The sequence below is a fragment of the Microtus oregoni genome, unplaced genomic scaffold (genome assembly GCF_018167655.1).
Source record: "Microtus oregoni isolate MIOR12 unplaced genomic scaffold, Mior012 000003F_ref0000135, whole genome shotgun sequence".
Lineage (NCBI taxonomy): Eukaryota > Metazoa > Chordata > Mammalia > Rodentia > Cricetidae > Microtus > Microtus oregoni.
In genome coordinates, this window is record NW_024543062.1 from 53,377,104 (window position 1) to 53,392,672 (window position 15,569).

Consider the following 15,569-nt stretch of genomic DNA (forward strand, 5'->3'; position numbering starts at 1 on the left):
CTGAGCCTGGCACCCTGGCACATGGCATTGTACTTAGTGGTGAAAGTTCAGAAGAATTCCCTGTGAGGTCAGAAACAGGACATTGTTCTTACCAGTTTTGTTAAACATGTACAGGCTCTGATCAGGGTAACCAGACACAAAGAAATGAAAAGTATCCACATGGAGAGGAAGAAGAAAAACAAATAAATCAAATGAAATAATTCACTGATAGCTGGTGAATTTACCTGGGTATCACTGTGTATGACACGTTAGACTTGAACTCACAGATGTCTGCCTACCTCTGCCTCCCAAATTAAGGATGTGTGACATCACACTGATCTTCATACAGAAAGTCTTCAAATTGTTTTAAAATCTCTCCAAGAAAACTCATGAAGACAGCAAAACTTTATATATGCCATCACTTTCAACACACAATTCCATTTTACATCAAAGTTCTGTGCCATCCCAGAATAGAATTTAAAACCTGGGCATGATGCCATATGCCTATAATATGATATCAGCACGTTGAAGGCTGAAGCAGGAAAATTGTTGTTCTCCAGCCAACTAAAGCTTCATAGCAAGAACCTGTCAAAAGAGGAAGGGGAAGGTCTAGGAAAGAGATATGGGTGAAAAAAGAAAGTAGGAATGGAGCGGAAGTATAAATGAAAAGACATAAAAGGAAAGAAAAAAGAAATTTTATTTATATTAGCATTAAAAACAGAAAACTTTCAGAAGTGAATAACATTCACCTTCATGACCTTGGCACTAAGCAGTGACTCGTCAGTTGCCATACCAGAAACATACATAAGACAGATAAATACCCAGACCTCAAAAAAATTAATGCTTCTAACCAACAAGAACTTAATAAGAAGAAAAGTTCTAAATAATAGTGAAATTTATTTGCAGCTGGCATATCAGACAAAGATTTAGTATGCAGTACATAAAAACAGTTTTGATGTTCCGTTGACATCCCAACGGAAATTGAGCAGATGTGATTAGACATTTTCCCAAAAAAGTCATAAAAATGGGCTTGAAAGGTATAACTCTCCAGTCAAGAGGGAAATAAAAATTAAAAAAACATAAGCAATGCGATGTTTAGTAGGAGGGTTCTGATAAATAAGTACTATAAGACGTTGACCAGGTATATTGAACGTGATAGTGATGGCAACATAGAAGAGCCACTTTCTAAAACAGTTCTCCAGGTCTTACAACACTAAAGACAGTTATCATATAATTAAGTAACCCTTCCTCTAAGTACACATAGCCAGGACATTCAAAGACATGTCCACACAATCTTCTCTAAGATTGTTCACTACAACACTAGAACGTGACAAAACTACTGATGGATTTCATTGCTGATTTTCTGTTTTCTTGTTTGCTGAGGATTGAACCAAGGCCCTTGCACTTGCTTGGCATGCACTGAATAAAATCCCCAGGCCTTCACCTAATGATGCTGGAATAAAGGAGATATATCCATGTGAGGAAAAATTATTTCACCTTAAAAATAATGTCCTAATATGTAGTGTTGTAATACCCTTCCTGGCAAGACATGAAGAGGCATCTATCCATCTTACACAGGGCACCTACCACAGGCCAAGGTAATGGTCTCATCAAAGTCCAACCAAGTGAACCGATGTGTTCCTGGGGCTTGCAAAGCATGGGTGTGGGAGTTCTTCCAGCAACCTGGGGGACCCTAGAACAGTTCCATCACAGCAAAGTCATAGCCCAACCTGGATGATAATTTCCCCATAGCTGCACAGATGGAGTTTCACCTTCAGTAATCTTCCCATGCACTATATACATGCTAGCAAGCAACTCTTACAAGTCCAAGGTCATGGGGTCATAAGACCATGTGCAGCTGAGGTAGAATTACATACAGCTGAGAAGGAGGCATACCAAGAATGCTGGAATCTCAAGTGAGGGACTGATGAGCCTTCCTAGCCCCTCTATGATGCTTTGTCAGCAGGCTCCATACCTAGGGTCATTGCTGGTAGTCACAGCTGCTTGACAATAATATTCTCAGAGGAGAGCTTTTTATAAGACATGTTGAAACAAGGCCAATATTAGTAATATAATACTAAAAAAGTCAATTTAATTCAATAAATGGCTCCATTTATACTAGATATCCAGAATTTCAAAGTCTCTAGAAAATAATAGTGGCTAAATGGTTGTCATAACGTGCCGCACCTGCATGGCCTGGAACCAAAATCCAGAGAAGGACATCAGGATTGAACACACATACACCTCTCAAGCTGCTGGTAGAAGAAGCCCTTAATTGAAGAGCATCACTGAGGTTTTTAATAGCTAACACAGCCAGGTAGACCAACAGGTATTTAAACCTAACCCAACCAGGTGGGTCAACAAGTGAAGACCTCATTGCCTCACCCTCGGTCAAAGCCAGGACAATGGGTGCTCAGGAAGCAGCGTTGGTAAATAACTTTGAGACAGCTCTCAGAAGAACAAATCAAGAGAGCAAGAAAAGGTCACAAGTCAGGAAGAGCAGCTGGAGGCCAGGACTCCAAACAGTACCAACAATAACCTGAGGATAGGACTATGTGAATTTTGTCTGAATCAAACTGTAGTTACATTGCTTAAATCTAACAATAATCAGAGCTGGAAGGGAACAGGAAGGAAGAGCTTGCCTCTAGTTGGATAAAAACTATCGTGGAAGACCATGAGGATGGTCAGCCTACCACAAAGCACAGAATGCCCTGTTACCCCTCCAACACACACACACACACACACACACACACATACACACACATCACTCACAGGCAGCCTCTGGAAAGACACCTCTGCAGCAATGGTTGGTCCAGTTGCATACTTCAGGCAGCCTGGGTATTGACTCTTATAACCAAGGGGAATTGTGTCAAAATAAATTATGTAACTGGTTTTGCCTTACCTTTAAATGTCCTTTTCTTCCTGTGGTCCCTGGGATTCATATTTGTATCCATTCTTTCTGCAGTACTCTTTCTTGAAGAAATATTTGTCTTTGGGGATCTGTGTCGGTTACTTAGGGGGACAGAGGCATGGAAGGTGGCTGCAGGCTTTATATACATAATGGCTTCTCAGAGCAGAGCTTAAAAACACAGTGGTGATTTTTTTTTTGTGTGTGTGTGTGTGAAGCCTTTTGAATCTATTAGAAACCACTGAAATGTGTATTGCAAAGTGTGACTCCCAAAGTTTGCTCATTATATTTCATTGAAAAGTAAATGTAAGCTCGCTGTGGAGAACAGAGGTCAAAGCCAGAGTGTAAGAAGGTGATGGGATTGGAATCGTGCTACCAGAGGGAAATGCGGGAGCTAGAGGAGCAACTCAAGAAGACAGACCTGGCTGCTGTGGGTCCTCACCACCGTGTAACCCCCACCTCTATGAAATGGACAAGTTCCATCCTGAAGCACACCTTGCAGCAATCTTTGTTCGGGTCTCAGCTTTCATGGACGCTGCCTGAGAAAGGACTGACTCACTAGCTCAGAAGACAGCTGGAAGGGCTCCTTTCACTTTTGCACTTGTTCTCTTGCATCTTGAAATGCATGGCTCTGGAGGAAATGAGACTGACAGCTCCTTCCAGCCCCCGAGCCTATGGTAGCAGATGTTCTGAACAGGTGCTCATCTGGACAAAGCAATCATCCCTCTGAATAGGTACCACCTCCTTAAGGGAACATAAGACTATATTAAATTCTGTTGACTTGCTCAAATTTCTTTCTTCTGGCAGTTAAGTAACATGCACTCCAACACTTACTGCCTCTCACCCAATTTTTGCTATTAAGACTATAATTCTAAATGAATTGTAATGTATCAATTCAGAAGTTGGATTCAGTTGTGGTATGGTATGAATATCAATAGAAGGTCCCTGTTTTTAGACCAGGGAGAACATTAAGGCAAGCTCTTACCTTTGGGGTTGAAAAAGTATCATGAAATATATGTGTACAGTTGGCTTCACACAAGAGTTAATAGAGACAGGGTTGTGGGAGCTAACCAAGGAAGTACAGGTACTTTACAGCTTGGAGTGGCAGAAGAAGACAGCTATGGGAGGAGGAGAAAGGGTGAGGGGTTTGTATCTTACTTAGATTGTAGTGTGAAGTTAGGAATGGGACCTATGCTAATGAGGAAGAAGGGGACTTTTCTTGTTGTAGCCTGAGCAGAGGGAGTTGAAGCTGTCTGCTTTGTAGAGAGAGAGGGTTTACTCCCCCACCCCATTCAGTGTTCAGTGAGACAAGGTTAGAGACAAAAAGAAGCATCATCATCAAGACTGAATTTTTCTTTAAAAAATGAGAATTCAGTCACAAGAGAGCCTGTCTTGTATGAATGAAGACCAGAGTATGGTATCCAAAAATGTTGAAAGTTTGTTATGGTAGTGTGTGTTTGTAATCTCAGCACTGGAAAGAGGGACACAAAAGGGTTCCTGGAGAAAGAAGGGGACCTAAACCCTAGGAAGGATGCCCAATGAGTGTTTCTGGCTCCCATATATACCAGCACACACACACTTGCAATACATAAACATACATATACCAGAAAGAAAAAAAATGGAGAGAAAAGGCCTTCTCAAGGAAAGAATTAGGGCACAGAAAAAGATGGTGAGGAGCAGGGGAAAGGCTCCCCTTGAAGACAGGAAAATAGAGGGAAGAAGGAGAAAGGCGAGCATGAATCCTGCTATCAGCTGGGAACAGCCATATTCCCCAAATGAAAGACGCAATAATAGTGCAGACAGACAAAACATGAAAATTGCTACTAACAATTGTATTAGCAGTCCTGAGACCTTCGAACAAATGACTTTTGGGAGAACAGACATATCTCCATAAGAATGTGAAGTCCGGATCTTTGTAATACTGTATGGTAGAAAAATCATGAATGTCAGAGCTGAGAACATTTCTCCTTCTCTTGTTATTTTATATCATTTATTTAGTGTGAGGGTTGGACTCAAGTGCGAGGTTGATGATGACTGTCAGGTGTTCTCTGCCTCCACTATGTAGGTCTCAGGAATTGTACTCAGGCCACAGGGATGGGCATCAGGCACCTTTGCCCTCTGCAGCATCTTACCTGCCCCAGGATAGTGTTTCACTCTTATAAGGCTATCCTGCCATCTGATATTCTCCCCAAACTCCTTTAAGATATGTGGGTTTGGCAGTCTCATCTGATTTTATCCCATTTGTTTCCAGCATGGAATTGTTCCTCTAGAGATTTCTATCTTTACCAAATGCACGAAAAAGACTTGGTGAATTTGTTATTTATTAATTACAGTGCTAAAAATAAAAACCTTGGACTCAGACCTTGCTTTCCTCTGGCTTAGGTAAGAAAGTGTGTTGTTGTAAGCAAGAATTAAACTAGAAAAAATAAAGGTCACTGTTTCAAAAAATAGAAAAGAAAAACAGAATTTTATAATAAAGGTGAAAAATAAATTTTAGGAATAGCCTTAGATGTTCGTGACTTTGCTCTTCCCAAGGTTCAGAAATCACAGTTGTTGATCATAAACAGAAGGTAGCCAGTTTAAATAAGCTAATAGCAAGTTCCTCTGGACAGGACGTGACAATTGGATTGGAGTTGCCCTCGTCTGACTGTAGGTAGTAATATGTTGCGGCTCACTCCAGAGAGAAGCACCCACACGTTAGGCAAGAGCATGGTATAGAAATAGGCCACGTGGGGTGGAAACCACACAGCAGTCATTCTGAGGATGACCTTGCTGAAGGTAGGAATGCCAGAGGATAGTTTTGGCTTCTGTTTGTTGTTGTTATTGTTGTTGTTGTTGTCTCCTAAAGAGAATTCTATCTAAAAGCTCCTGTGACTAGGTGACTCAGGGAGAGAGGAGGCGCCTGGACACTTGTTTTGGTCAACTGGTCTGACAGGTTCATCCCATGCCCCATACCTCACCCCAATTCCAGACATTAATCCAGTAAAATTTCTCTAGATTAGCATCTTGGTGTTACCCTCTGCTATATTGAAGCTCTGCTATACTGGATCTCTCTCTCTCTCTCTCTCTCTCTCTCTCTCTCTCTTTCTCTTCCTTTTTCTCTTTCTCTCTGCCTTCCTCCTTCCTCTGTCTTCCCCCACCCTTAGACTTTCCCTTCTGAACATATAATAAACTCTAAAACTCACCCTTCTGCAGTTCATGAATTTCATTATTTGAATTCACAAGATCAGAAATAGCAACATTATTTGTAATAGCCAAAACCTGGAAACAACCTAGATGCCCCTCAATGGAAGAATGGATAAAGGAATTAGAGTATTACTCAGCGGTAAAAAAAACAATGACATCTTGAATTTTGCATGCAAATGGATGGAAATAGAAAACGCTATCCTGAGTGAGATGAATATGGTATGTACTCACTCATAAGTGGATTCTAGCAATAAATAAAGGACATTGAGCCTACAATTCATGATCCTAGAGAAGCTAAATAAGAAGGTGAACCCAAAGAAAAACATATAGTTATCCTCCTGGATATTGGAAGGAGACAAGATTGCAGGGCAAAAATTGGAAACTTGGGGGTTGGGTTGGGATTTTGGTAAGGGGAGATGGGGAGAAAAAAAGTGAGAAGGGGAGGATGGGGAAAGCTTGGGGGAATGGGACGGTTGGGATGGAAGAAGGGTAGGTATGGGAGCAGGGAAGTATCTTAATTAAGGGATCCATTTTAGGGTTGGCAAGAGACTTGACTCTAGAGGTGTTCCCAGGCATCCATGGAGATGTCTCCAGCTAGTTCCTTGGGCAGCTGAGAAGAAGGAGCCTGAAATGGCCCTATCTTATTGCCATACTGATGAATATCTTGCATGTCCCCATAGAAGCTTCATCTGGCGATGGATGAAGCTAGAGACAGAGACCCACATTGGAGCACTGGACTGAGCTCCCAAGGTCCAAATGAGGAACAGAAGGAGGGAGAACATGAGCAAGGAAGTCAGGACCGCGAGGGGTGCGCCCACCCACTGAGATGGTGAGGCTGATCTAATGGGAGAGCAACAAATCCAGCTGGACTGGGACTGATGGAGCATGTGGACAAACTGGTCTCTCTGAACGTGGCAGACAAGGAGGGCTGACTGAGAAGCCAAGGACAATGGCACTGGGTTTTGATCCTACTGCATGTACTGGCTTTGTGAGGGCCTAGTCTGTTTGGATGCTCACCTTCCTAGATCTGGATGGAGTGGGGAAGACCTTGGACTTCCCACAGTGCAGGGAACCCTGACTGCTCTTTGGACTGGAGAGGGAGGGGGAGAGGAGTGGAGGGAGGGGAAGAGAAATGGGAGGAGGTGGAAATTTTTTAATTATAAATAAATAAATAAACAAACAAATAAATAAATAAATGAGATCAAAAGCCAGACAAACCCTAAAGAAAGAAAGAAAGAAAGAAAGAAAGAAAGAAAGAAAGAAAGAAAGAAAAGCTGTTGTTTTTTGCAGCTTGGTAGCCACAGAGTTTTCTGGGACCTTTGCTCCTTGAGATGCCCTGCACCATTCTCAAAGTCATTCAGTGTTTCTGCATCACTGTATCTCTCAGAAACCTCTGCTGGTCATTAACTTGAGTCAACAAGGTGCTTATGATTTAAGCACCCCATCTTTGTTTGGAAGTTAAGTGAGCAAAAAACACACTAATTCACCACATGATAGGTATATGAGTCTATACCCAGTAGTGTCTGGCCACTTGACTAGGATGCTTTGGGTTTCTATCTACAGAGGGAAAGTGGGCTGAGCTGTGTCATTCCCACATGCAGAAAAACCCTTCCCTGTGTAGGAAGGGCTCTTCATTCCCATCAATGCATCCTGTTTTTGATGTATAACAGGGGACTACAGGACAGACACCATTGTTTTAAACTTTCAAAGGTTCAAACAAAAATGAAGGATTTTGAAATATTTTATTATTTCATTTGAAAAAAGGTCTTACTTTGTAGCCTTGACTTGCCTGGAACTTAACTATCTATACCAGGCTTAATTTGAACTCAAAGAAATCTTCCTCCCTCTGCCTGCTTAGTGCTAGAATTAAAGTCATGCACTGACATACCCAGTCAAAGATTTTATATTTGTTTATTTATTTAACTATCTGTATGACATGTGCATATGGGGTACACCTATCTGGGGAAGCCAGCAGTCAGATCCCTGGAGCTAAAGTTATAGGTGGCTATAGCCTTTTGTGAGCTGGCTCTTGTGGGTGCTAGGAACTAAACTCAGGTCCTTTGAAGAGTAGTATGTACTTTCAACTAATCGTTAAACTCTCCTGTCCTGAAAAATGAATTTTTGTGGAGGCTTCTTCATCATATCTATTAATTTTGGGCTATGAATTGAACTGATTGGGGTGGTTGTTGTTGAAAGTGGCAATGAGTATACTCTATGTCTTTTATGTCCTGGAGCTGGGGACAGATTCAAAGAAGCAAATATAATATTTGCCATCCAGAATAAGAGCTGTTCTGGAGACAGCAAATTGTCGCTAAATTCTTCATTATGGTCCTCTGAATTCTGTGAGCCATTTGCTGGCACTCAGGCACCATTTAGCTTCCATGAATAATCAACTTCAAGTAAAGGTCATGGTGTCAGTTTAGAGAACTAGTAAATGAGATCCCAGCGTGTCTCTCCTTAAACTTGTCTTATTCGAGCTTCCTTTAATCAAATCAAACAACTCCCCCATGCCACAGATGACTTCATGGGTGTGGGGAGTGAAGCAGTGTTTTGCAATATGCTTAAATCTGGGTCCTTTCTTTTGTTATTATTTATTTTTGTTAGTATGTACTAGCAAGACTTACTAATATTTTGACAACCTAAATTTGCTAAGCTTACAGTTTCCCTTTGTAAAATTGTGCTAGTGATCACACTGATCCGTGGTTGTATTAAATGTGCAGACGGAATGAATAGATTCAGGTGCCTAATATACATTAAGTAGCCAATTTCTTCTTCCTGCTGCGATTGAGTTTGTTTAGCTACAAACTACAAAGTGGGTAGGTTGCAATATAAGTTACACATATTTGCAAGTACATATGCTGGGTGGAGTGCCTCATACATGTAATTTCAGCACTTAGGGGCCTGAGGTAGGAAATTCTGTGTTCGAGGCCCATCTGGGATACGCGAGACACACTATATAAAATTTTGAAAAGTTAACATACACACGCATGAGATGTATTTAGTGAAATAAAACCGAAGAGAAATTTGGGGCTTGAAAGTAGCTAGAAACAATTGACATAGCTGTGATAGATGGATATAAAATTAGATAAGGGCAAATTGAAGAAAGTGATTGAACATTTCATTGACTTCACAGAAAGTTAAAACCATTTCTGTACACTAAAGTGTGTTTGATACTGTGAAGCCTTATGCTTGACCAGACTTTTCCAGATTGCTTTGGGTGTTCAGGGCCTTTTGTAGTTTCTTTAAAACTTCAAGATCATTTTGTTTAACTCTGTAAAAAATCACATTGATAATTTGGTAGTGATGTCATTGATTCTGTAGGTCAAGTGAGTACTATTGGTAATTACTATAACTGGAATAAGAATCCCCAAGCCACAGTTTGATGTATCTAAAAAAATGGAGTATATATACACAGTATGACACACATAGCCATTACAAAAATTAGCATGAATTCTTGTCAGGGGTGACAACATGGAACTGTGGACAACTCGAGAAGCCGTTAAAGAAGCCAGGCACAGAAAGACAGACATTGAATAGTATTTCTGCTAAGGAAAAACCATTAAAATTTATCTCTAAGAAGTTGAAAGTCAAATAACAGTTCCCTAGGAATGGAGGATTAAACTCAGTGGTGGAGACATCAGCCAATGGCTACCATTCTAGTGATATTGCAAGATGGTGTTACAACCCAGGCCAGCCAGATAGAAGGAATCAGCACTGCTGTTCTAATATGCCATGGGGTGAATATAATTCACAATAGATTATACATCTGAAAATAACTACAAAAGAAGAATTTGTACTCATCATAAAAGATTAAGTAGCTATCCTTAATTACCTTGCTAATTGCCAAGCTGATCACTACCCACTGAATATGTAAATCAATACTTTTCCTCATAAATGTGGAGGGCAGGCCATTAACAAAATACCAGACAATGGAACTGCTCTGCCATAAGGGAATCTTCACAAGTATGGCCAGGAATCCAGCAGTGCCAGCATGGGAGTGCTGAACCTGGCAATAGAGAATTGCAGCCTCCAACCCCAGGTTTGTACTAGACCTGAGCTTTGATCAACCAGTTCTGTCTTGATTTACATGAACTTGATTTACATGGCCCTGATTTGCAAGCTCCTTAATTGCATGACCCTTATTTACATGGCAGATGTTGCACAACTGGAAATAAATTACATGCACAGCAGTTTACACTAATTTCTCAGAAGTGTACACCTGCCAGCCTGTACTATTCTCCTATACATAGTACAAAATGACACCCCAGGAATCTGTACATAAAGAAACTCACCCAAAATATAAAAGTACTTCTCTCAAAGGAGAGTCCCTATAACCAACCCATTACCCTGGGCTGCAGTGGTATTATAGTTAGTTCCCAACCTGTTACCCTTATGGAGTATGAGCCATAAATATATTTTCATCTAATGGCATAAAGGAGTAATTAAATTATTTTCTGCCTGCTGATATGTTCCCAAGTCTACAACAACACACACACACACGTGTATATATATATATGCATATATTATATATAGATGAAAACCATCCTAAAAATAGAACCATACATCAAATCTCTAAAAACTTGAATGAGGTAACAAGCAGGGAAAGATAAAAGCATGTCACTCATGCAATATCCTGTGCTTGGCTAAACAGAAAACAATGAAAAAAAAATAGAACCAGAGAAAGGAGACTGGTTCCATGTCCAGGTCGAGCAACATCTCCCCTGAGAGCCAGAGGCACAGGATGAGATACAAGCATACAGTAAATCACCATCTTTTCCCAGTTTATTCTTGTTTAAGAATCTAGATTCTAGTCTCCATACATTCATTTGGTGAAAGTAAAACCAAAACATGTCCAAATAACACAAGCTAAACTACACATTATTTTAGTAATTACATTTTGTCATAAACAATTTGGGTTGTGATGCAATTATCAAAAATATAGCTGTGTTTTATGAGAAAATTCCCCAAAGTTGAATGGAGGACAGGGAGCACTTAGACAGTCTACTGTGAAAACAAAGGGGGAGGGGCTATGGAGTTTTTGGATTAGCATAGGCAGGTTCAGTTAATAAGATTTATATTAAAAGGGGACAAGTCTGGGGGATAGCATCATGAAGTAACTGAAAATTTATATGTTTCAATGAAAGCTAACACCTGATCAAATATGCTACTATTGTTTTAAACTATGTTAGTCACTTGCACTAACATAGTCATTAATATTTATATGCATTATTCATATTGTCATTAACATAAATAAATAGGTGGGGATATCTATGCTGCTAAAGGAGCTTGCTGCAGGGTCTGATGATCTGACAATGCTCCAAACGCACATGGTAAAAGAAGAGAACCAACTCCTGCCAATTGTTTTTTGACAACCACATGGACTCTGTTGCATGCAGTACCTTCCTTCATCCACAAAGAAACAAATAAATAAATGCAAAACTAAAATAAATAACCACATGGTTGTATCAAATAGTATAATACATGGTACACAGTAGACAGGCAATATTTTGTGCTAGACAACCTTGAAGCTGAAGTTTTCTATTTATTCCAGCAAAGGATTTTTACATGTTCTTCTCCCCAAGGGCTCAAAATCCAATTACACCACAAAGATCACAGCATCCTAAAGGACAGATGTTGAGATATAATGAGAATCACACTCACTAAAAGTGCATATGAATGGGAAAGTCCTGTTACCTGTGCTTCATTGCCAGGACTTTTTTTCCCCATTGGTATAAGCCTTCTACAACCCATCAATCAAGAGAATTAATGCTGTGCCTAGAAATTCAAGCCATATGGAGATAATCAAGACATCATAAATCTTGTTAGAGCAAATAAAGCCTGCAGAAAGGGACCGATAATGCAGCAATCAAATTTCAAACCTACCTGCTTGCCCTGAATAACACGTCAGTGATGAAGATAATACACCAATGGGGAAGTGAGTACTGATTCCCAGGAATAAAAAAAAAACTGGAAGGAATTTAAGAATCTTCTTGTGGTGGGGGAATATATATATATATATATATATATATATATATATATATCTTCATGAGAAGGCCCATGTATAAAAATATTCCATGTTTACTGTCCAATAGCTTGAGTCCTTCAGACACAAAACACCCATACAGATCAGATCATTGAATTCCATGCCTCTCTTTTTCTATCTTCATTTTAATCTCCTATCCTTCTTGCTCTGTGACTTTCAAAAAGAAACTGTAGATCTAGAAAGATAATTCCCCAATCCGAGTTGAGTATTTGTAGCCAAACCTGATCCAAAGGTTATGAAGAGATTTCTGCTTCTGAAGAGAATTATAGGCAAATGGAAAGTACCTCTTCCTTAAATATATTTGAATGCTATCATGTAAGAAGTCTTTGATGTTGTTTGGATAAAACATAGTGATACAATGATATTCCAAGGCTAAACAACAGACTAAAGCTGAAGTAGGGAAGGAGCAGAAGGCTGGCCAGCATTCACTGTGCCATTGTTCTCTTAAACCTGCCCTCAAAACATTCACCTTGAACTCTCTTGTGATGTCTTGAAGATTTATTTAAGCCAATGTTTCTCAAATTTTAGCATGTAAAATGAAAGGCCCATCACTTGTGTTGCAATCCAAGAGCAGTCATTGTTCCAGGTAAGGCCTTCTGCAGCCCTTTCTCTCTTTGTCCTCACAGTTGATGCTAGGTTCCCTGCTGCTATAGGAAGAGGTAGACACTGTGTCAAGAGCCTGTCTCTGAGCCTATAAAAAAAGATGTGCCAGGAGTTTGGATTCTGGAAGAATGAAGAACTAAGAAAGCTGACAAGCCTCAGGTTTCTAGACTCCTTAGGGTATCAGAGAGCTATGATGAGGGTTCATTCTCAGAGTTATGCTTTTTCTGTGAAAAGCATTCCTTCACCTTTTCATGTAACCCAAGAATCAGGGACAGTTTGTCTACATGCTCGTGTTGTAGAAACATAATGCTTTCTGTGAGACATATAAGGAAGCTTCTCCATTCTGCCTGTGGCTAGAACTCTCATCAGAACCCCTGATAAGCTGCTGTCTCTCTGTTTGTTTGCCCATGGCATTGATATTTGTAATTCTTTCAATAAATGTCTTCCCTAAAAGGACAGTCCTCATCAGTGCCCTCCTCACATGCTCCACCTGATACTTCTCAACTTGGTGATTGTGCAGATAATTCTGATTCTGTGTCCCACGGGATCATGCCTGAGAGTTGGCAAATGGGACAAATTTTTAGAAGGCAGTCATGCATCTGCCTAGTCACAGGAATTTAAACCACTTTGAATTTGCATCTGTTTACTTGTTGCTTGGAAAATGTCAAATGATAGCTCTTTATGAAGATCCAGTGATTCCACAGTTTAATCCAACCTAATGACAGCTACTGTGAATTCAGAATCTAACTGAAAACTGTGCCCAGACTCAGAGGCATCACAACTGACTTCATTTTCCAGTCCTATTGTTGGACTGTATGATAGATACCATTGAGGAATTGTTTAACCCCTCTGACTCTTGATTCTTTTTATCAGAGAGCACTGCTGCCAACTTCACATGTTTGAGCTTATGTGGCAAATAGCCTACATTGGGAACGAAGGTGAATAAAGCTTCAAGCGGGAAGAAAGTCTGCTTTCTCACACTAAACTTATGTCAAATAGCTAAAATATTGCTAGTGTAACCAGGGTGACAGAAAATGAAGGTATTTTAAAGAGACACTTGTGTCCCTCAGTTGATCAGATTGATAAAACAGTTAACCAGAGAAACTTGAATTGTCCCAAGATCTTATGCTGGGAGAAGAAGAAGGCTGAAGTATTGTAACAGCCAGAGGAGGGACCTGTAGTACAGAAGAAGGAGGGGTTAAGAACTTGTCAGATCATCTTACAGGGTGAGACTGAAGCCCAGACAACGTTGGTTCAACAGTGGGAGGAATCACACATTGACAGGGATGATTTAGATGGTGATTACACTTGTTCCTTTGTGTAACTGTAAAGTCACATTAAGACCCTGAAGATGGATTAGATAATGTCTCTTTGTTTCTTGTCCCAGTATGACCACATTAAGTAAATCTCCCTATTATGTATTTTCTCCCTCTTAATTGGGCTTCTTGAGAATGTGTGACCAAATCTGAAACTACAGGATGGATATAGACTGTAACTTCAAGGTCAGCAACACTAGGTCTAACTAAACTGGACAGGGGTGGTAGTCAACATAGACATCCCTAGCAACTGAAAAGCTATGTCACTCGGCTCCTATACCCCCATAAGCTCATGGAAAGTTCACTGGTACTCTAGAATAAAAAGTATCAAAACTGAACTTGAATATGATCCTTTCAAAACCGTTTGTCTGGTCTTTGAGCTAATGCATTTTATTTGTGTGTATGTATTTGTAGTATGTCTATGTCTGTGTGTGCAGGTGAATGGAGTAAGAGGACACTGGTCCTTGACTACCACTGTGTTTGAGATAGAATATCTTGTTTTCCACTGTGTTTGGCAGGCTAATAGGGCCAGGGACTTCTTGGTTTCTCCTGCCTCCATTTTCTAATCATCACAGAAAGCTCTGCAACTACAGTTTTGTGCTATTGTGTCTAACTTTATGTGTCTTTCAGAGAGGTCTTCCCATGTATGTGGTCAGTGCATTATCCAACGAGCCTTGAGAAGTGTTGTATTTTCTTCTAACAATTTCTAAAATTTTGCAAAATGAATTAAATTTTTGTTCATCTGATCAACAGTGATCAAATCAGTGGTGAAACAAATTATTTTCTTTCAGTGGTTGACTATGGGAGGCAAGTAATTTTGTTTGAGTCTGCTCTGACTCTAAGCACCAAAATCTTCTTCCTGATTGTGTAGCATGAAAAATGGTGTGAGATTATCATGTTTACAAGCCTGGGTCTTTTATCAACAAAAACTTTCTTCAAACTATGGACACACCCTTGTATGGAATAAACTTGGAATACTGTATGCACAGGGGTACTCACTAATGACCTCTCTGGAATACAGTCATGGCCATTTGAGCCTAAGTTCACAAGTATGAATAGATCTTCTATATCTCCAGTTTAAAAGTTAAGTGTCTTCCATTACCACCACCACCACCACCACCAGTTTCATGTGTGTGGAGGCCAGAAGTCAGCTTCATGTATGTTCCTCTGTCTCTCTACAACTTCTTTCTAGGAAAGAGTGTCTTAGTTTTACCTATTGTCCATGCATTCCCATTCTACCAGGTTATATGACTGCAAACATGAGCATGACTCTTTCTCTCCAGTCCTGGGACTACAAAAGTTGACTACCCAGTTCAGCTTTTTACATGGGTGCTGAAGATCCTCAAGTTTTCTACGTAAGTACTTCTCATCCACTGGGCTATCTCCTTAATCCTTCAGCCCTCATCAAACATGTCAATATTATAATATACATGTCCTCTTGACATTAGTGAATCTACTCAGACAATTCCAAACACACCTCAGCACTAGGCTGACTAGTAGAAATAAAAATGGTAAGCTATTCAAAAAATACTCA